Consider the following 6,000-nt stretch of genomic DNA (forward strand, 5'->3'; position numbering starts at 1 on the left):
TTTTTGTAAATAAAGTTTTATTGGAACACAGCCTCACCCATTTGTTTACATAATACCTGCGGAAGGGTTGGGTCCTTGCAACAAAGACCATTAGGCTGGTAAGTCCTAAAACACTTACTATCTGGTCTTTTACGGAAAAAGTTTGCCAACCCTTGCTCTAGGTGCAAAGGGTTTTCCACAAGGAAACTACATTATCCGTCTTAATATTTTTACTCTATAGGGAGATGGGTTACGACAAGTATTGGTAGACAAGGGGAAATGGAATGGAAAGGGGAAGAGGAGCCAGGGAAAGGGATATATTTTACAATTTATCAAGCTATAGTACCATCCTCTCTCTCTTTAAAGAAACTCATAATTATAATATATTTGTTCAGCCCAGTGGTTCTCAAAGTGTGGTCCTTGCCTCACCGCATCACCATCGCATGGAACTTGCTGGAAATGTGAATTTTTAGTCCCAACTAAGACATACTGCTTTAGAAGCTCTGAGGGGGGAGCCCAGTAATCTGTTTGAAGAAGGTGATTCTGATAGACGCTCAAGCTTAAGAACCAGTAGCATAACACTCAGATTATAACGGACGTGCACTTCATTTAAATTATAATCACAAGACGAAAACCTTAGTATCACTTTGCTCTTCGAGTTAATTCAACTCTAACTTAAACTGGAGTATATCATTCTTTTATGGAAATATAAACAAATGGTATGACCTTTTGAAGGAATACTTTGGTTAATCCAAACAAGTTAAAGGAAGTTAATCCAGAAGTTAAAGGAAGTTAAAGGAAGGTACTAGTGAGAACAGTGTCTCAAATGTTAGGGTATCAACATCAGATGAAGGCTTTGTGACACACAGATTACTGGGCCCCAGCCAGAGTTCCTCATTCGGTAGGCTTGCCTGAGAACGGGCATTTCTAACAAGTTTTCAGGTGATGCTGACGCTGCTGGGGCAGAGACCACACTCTGAGAACCTCTGAGTTTAAGAATTATCTTGAGCATTCTGTAAAAGTGGACTTTCTGATGAGCTCTGAGGCTGAGAAGGAGTGTGAATGGGTATGTAGTGGGTCTAGTGAAGACCAGGCCTTTTTCACAAATCTTTGTCAAAGAGTAGGAGCAGAAAAGAAAGGCTGAGATGTGACTGGGATTCGAGGCAGGGAGAAACTCCAGTTGCAAAAGCCTGTTTCTTCTTGCAGGTATGAGCTTGAAAGTCAGAGCTAGCAGCAGGAGGCAAATTATTCTCTTCTTTGGAAAGCTGTAATTAATGATGATCTGACATTGCTCAGACACTCAAGCTGACATGACTAGCTGTTTTAGATTTAAAAAAACAACTGTGAAGTAGGAGAAGTTAGAAGGAGCAAGCCCTGAGGTCTACAGCTTGGTGGCAATGAGAAATCAGACATTCTAAAAGTAGAATGCAAAAGTTCATACATGTAGAGATTGACAGCAAATGAGTCCAGCGAATGGAGACCTTGATGAACTCATATTTTTCCCATTCTCTTAATTGCTCCCTCTACTTTGAACTTGCCACTCTATGACATAGAGAAAGCTTGTTAACAACAGGCTGTCTCTCAGCTCAGCTTTCCTTTGTGTTTCCTTCATTCTCAGCCATGCTCTTGGTGGCCCCATGCTTTCCCAGGCTTGTGTCTTCACAGCTCAGCAACCTCAGCCAAAAGACAGCTTCTCTTTCCCAAGAGCTGAGACTCAAGTCCAGGCATTGGTTTTGGTGGGATTGACTTTGGTCATTGCCCGTCCCCCAACATTCAATATGTTTGGAATACCCTGGGATTGTCCCTGGTCGCTTGGGATGGTGTCAACCTTACCCAAACCCCGTGGGCTGGGAGTGGCAAAGGAGTGGTCCCTAGAAGACAACCACGGGGAGTGGAAGCTGGGAAGTACGTGCGACCACAGAGGTCCACTTCAACCTCTCTTCACTGGGGAATGGGATGCCGCTGCTTTCTTGAGAGTCAGCAGCAAGGGGTTCCACGCTGGCCTTCGTTTTCAGAATCCTCAAGTTTGAGGCCAGTATACAGAGGACTCTAAAAAGAGCCTAGATATTTCTGTTCCTACTAGTGGAGAGCTAATAACAAGGTTTGGGAGCCACATAATAGTATAATGAAGTAATATATTTTGGAGGAATTAATTGAATTCGTTTTATAAGAAAGCTTAAAAAGTAGGGAAACCATTTAAGGGACTACCGAAACAGGTCAGAAGTAGGGTGCTATGGAAAAGGGCTATGACACTCACGGGAGGAAACGTACTTGGCAGAGACAATCTTTTAACTCTAGGAAGTTGGTAGACATGTTAGAGGTAGATGTCAACCCCATGTATTCACTCCTCTGAGCTGGAGTTGAGATGCTTCACGTTTGGATCTTTCTGGCTTGGCTGCGAGAGCCACCACTCAACCAACTTCTGCTCCTCAGCCTCCCATGGGCACTTTTACTCCCTTACACCCCCAAACTCCTGTCCCCTCTTCCTGCATCTTGGTCTCGGCTCAACCTGCATCACCAATTTGTGCTTCTGTTCCATTTCTGCCTTGCAGGGTTGTTTACCTTATTTTAAAAAGGTCTTTAGATTTTTTAAATTCTACTTTTGTATTAAGTTAATGTGAAATGTTTGGAACTGAAGAGTCCTCAAGCTACAAACTTACAGTGCCATCTTGACCAAAAGTCTGCCCACTTCTCCTCTCAAAAATTTCCCAAGCATTTCATACGTTCCAATCCTGCTTGCCCAATGTTGCTTTTTTGTCCCTTTCAATCGCAAAGGGAAAAGCAGAGGAACTATATGCATTTTACTTTATAAAAAAATACAGCTGGACAACTTATTTTATACATATAAATTTTTTAAAATACCGTGATTAGAACCAGAGCTGTAACAGATCATGGTAAAGTAATTTTCAAAGCATACTCTATAATTGTGAATAATTGTGCTGACAGTGAAATAAGGAGGACATGGAAAATTTTACTACAAATATGAAAAGCTTATGATTTCCATTAGTAGAGGAATGAAAGCAGGGTAGTATGTCCTGGGAGGGGAGGGACAAGTGCCAATCAATATCACTATTGAGTTTGTTTCTTTTATCATCATTCAATAGTGGGTCTCACTATGCAATTTACTGAAAGGCACATGGTCCCATATCTGCCGGCCACGCTCAACTGTTGTCCCATTGCACCCCTATTAGTGCCTTTGTCTTTTGCTGTCTGGTTCCACAAGATGACTGTGTGGGTGAGCCGAAATGGAGGAAAAAACTGGATAGGTTATATCGTGGGTGTACTTTTGCAAATGTGGTATTTCAGCAGCCTGGAGAATTACCAAGGCAAAAAGGATGATTCTGCAGGCAAATTTAATTACTTTTACAGACTGAGCAATTCCAAATTCCAAGTGTCAGATGAGGTTCTTATCTACTTTCTCAGGTGTTTAAACAGGACACTTTCACTTGGAAATCTTAGCTTAGAGGAAAGAATTAGAGCTGATTTAGAGTTTCTTTTTCTTTTTTTTAATTACAGAGGTACTTAAAAAATATTTAAAACAGTGTTTTAGAAATTATAAAATGCAAGCCCTCTGCTTGTTGAACACATCCTTCATCTTATGGTGTACCTTGTTAAAAGAGCTTTCAGTCCATTTTCTGAGGTGTGATCACAAAATACGGTGAATGTTTAAACTTTTAAAAAAAAAATTATTACAGTAAAAGACACATTGCCATTAATCCCCCTCAAAATACCCCCCCTCACTTCGAACACACTTATCCCATCATTCTTGCCACTTTCTAAAGCAGTTCTGGAAGTCCTCTTTCATGAGTGTCTTTAGTTGCACTGTCATGGCTGCCTCGATGTCCTGAATCATTTTGACTTTGAGGAAGAGCCAGAAGTCGTGTGGTGCCAGATCCGGTGAATACGGTGGATGAGGACATCCTGTAATGTTTTTATTTGACAGAAATTGCCATGTACCAGAAGCTATGTGTGACACAGAGCATTGTCATGATGGAAGATGATGATTTACGTCACACTTTAAAACATACCTTCTCTCAACCGTAGCTCACACCCGACTGCACCGAACAAGATGAAACTTGTCACACACTGTTACTAAGGTTGGGATGTGCTGCTTCTCGTATTGAAGATCCCTGCCTTTCTGTTGGATGGCACTCAGCAGCAACATTCACTGTATTTTATTTTTTTATCACACCTTGTATATCTATATCTGTAATTATATCTGTAACTATAGCAGTAGTTCTCAGCCAGAGGTGATGCTGCGCCCCCAGAAGACACTTTGGAATATCTGGAGACATTTTGGGCTGTCACAGTGGGACAAAGGGAGAGATGCTACTGGCATCTAGTGGGTCGAGGCCAGGGGCGCTGCTAAACATCTTGCAATGTACAATATCGCCCTACCACAAAGAATTTTCCTGCCCAAAATGTCAAGAGTGCCATGGTTGAGAAACCTGAATCTACAGATTTAATTCATATAGGAAAACTTTAAATAGGAAACGATTAAAGCACCATTATTTCCTAGACGTTCATATGGGGAATCTACCTACTAATGATCTAGTATTATTTTCTTTTTCTTTGTAAAAGTCTTTAAATCATTTTTAGAGCAGAGATTGGAATACATTTACTCCCAGTTCTACTTAGTCATTTAGGCAGAGAAGGTCACCTTGGGGATTTGGCCAGGTTGTTCCTAAGTTGGGGAGAATCAAGACAACAGACCTCAGGTTTGGGGACCCACAGGGACTTGGATGAATGTCCCATGCTATAACTGGAGAGTCACAGCTTGAGTGCCGCTGGGGTTTGGGGGCTCCTGGCTGGGACTAGACAGGATCTGAGGCACAATGAGCGCATAATGAACCTTGCCTCCTTGATGGCTCGAAAAAGCCAGCAGTCCCATTTTTACCTACCTCCTACACCTCCAGGGTACATGATGATTTGGTGTCCATTTTTCCCCCCCTTTATGCTTATTTTGATGGTCACTTGAATCAAAATGTCAGGAGGTGGGTAAAGCAGGAAGTTTGAAGGCAGTAGACCCTAAAGGTTTTTTCCTTAGGCTCCAGACTCCATAGCGTGCATTCTAGTGCAGAAATTCTAGCCCCAGCCTGGCCTTGGAAGGGAGAAGTCTCTTTCAGCCCCAATTCATGAGTATAAACAGCAGCCACTACGCCACTGCCAACAGGATGGCTGCAGCACAGAGACTGGACAGGCAAGTCTGTCCCTTGAGGAAGAAGAAACAAGCTTTCCATGCACACCAGAGGAAAAGGGGAGATTTGACAAGGCCTGAACGACTCCTGTCCACACGTGGGACCCTCAGTTAGGTTTCCTACAGTTTGTGTCACACAAGCCTTGAGGGCTCAGTGATGAGCGCCTTCTGGGAGTGACTCCATAAGGAGGTGCTGGCCGAACCATAAACCCGCCAACACGTGCCACTTTTACCAGCTCTGCAGGGTCGTCTCCAGTCCACTGAGATGAATTGTCTGGGCAGATTCCATTCAGAGGAAAGGAATTAGAGACCTGGCTGGGAGTTTGAATGCCCTGGGTTAGGAATAGTCATGGCAGAGCTGTAGGTCTGAACTGGTCTTAAATACCCAACTGCAGAGATTCTTAGTGATGGGTAAGAAAATTCTGAGGGGGGTTTATGGGTATGATAGGTTTTTTTTCTCTTCCTTCTTTCCTCCTTTCCACCCTTTCTCCCTCTCTCTTCCTCCTCTCTCCCTCCCTCCCTTCCTTCTTCCAGAGAATAATATCATTGAAAAAAACTTTAAACTTCTTAGGAAACTAGTTATAGAGAAGAACATATATGCAGAATGAGAAAATTTCAGTATGTACCATTCTAAAGCATGGAGAGTATTAAGGAGCAAGACATAGAAGAATCAAGTTTAAGGTCATTCATGGGTATTTTGAAAATTGTGTTATATAAATAACATGTTTCATAATACACTTCTGGTTTCAAAATATATTAAATCATTAATTAGCATTTTGTCACCAATAGATTTTTATTAAGCATTTAATGGAGGCCTAGCAATT

Source organism: Rhinolophus sinicus, chromosome 18 (assembly GCF_057876585.1).
Source record: "Rhinolophus sinicus isolate RSI-liver-muscle chromosome 18, RSI-T2T, whole genome shotgun sequence".
NCBI classification, from domain to species: domain Eukaryota; kingdom Metazoa; phylum Chordata; class Mammalia; order Chiroptera; family Rhinolophidae; genus Rhinolophus; species Rhinolophus sinicus.